Below are 558 nucleotides of genomic sequence, written 5' to 3'. Positions count from 1 at the left end.
GAGGAGGAGGGATGGGGAGGAGGGAGAGGTGAGGGGAAAGGGGAGGAGGGAGAGCTGAGGAGGAGGAGGGATACGGGAGGAGGAAAAGCTGAGGGGAGAGGTGAGGGGGAGAGATGAGGAGGAGGAGGGACAGGGAGGAGGGAGAGGGGAGGGGAAAGGGGAGGAGGGAGAGCTGAGGGGAGAGGTGAGGAGGGAGAGATGAGGAGGAGGAGGGAGAGCTGAGAGTGGAGGGGAGGAAGGAGAGATGAGGAGGAGGAGGGATGGGAAGGAGGGAGAGCTGGGGGAAAGGGGAGGAAGGAGAGCTGAGGAGGAGGGATAAGGGAGGAGGAAGAGCTGAGGGGAGAGGTGAGGAGGAGGGAGAGCTGAAAGGGGAGGGGAGGAGGGAGAGATGAGGAGGAGGAGGGATGGGGAGGAGGAAGAGCTGAGGGGAGAGGTGAGGAGGGAGAGATGAGGAGGAGGAGGGAGAGCTGAGAGTGGAGGGGAGGAGGGAGAGATGAGGAGGAGGAGGGATGGGGAGGAGGGAGAGCTGAGGGGAAAGGGGAGGAGGGAGAGCTGAGG

At 63.6% G+C, this 558-nt stretch overlaps 1 protein-coding gene across 1 annotated transcript in view; it reads left to right on the top strand.

The window, feature by feature from the left end:
- The window catches only part of TRPM5 (transient receptor potential cation channel, subfamily M, member 5), a 21,993-nt gene that overhangs the window by 2,302 nt on the left and 19,133 nt on the right, over positions 1 to 558 (top strand). The gene's annotated exons all lie outside the window — the stretch shown is intronic.

This window comes from Chrysochloris asiatica, unplaced genomic scaffold, assembly GCF_000296735.1.
Source record: "Chrysochloris asiatica unplaced genomic scaffold, ChrAsi1.0 scaffold00040, whole genome shotgun sequence".
In the NCBI taxonomy this organism is placed as follows: Eukaryota; Metazoa; Chordata; class Mammalia; order Afrosoricida; family Chrysochloridae; genus Chrysochloris; species Chrysochloris asiatica.
The sequence above is the reverse complement of the archived record's forward strand: the minus strand, read 5'-3'. Positions and strand labels throughout refer to the sequence as shown.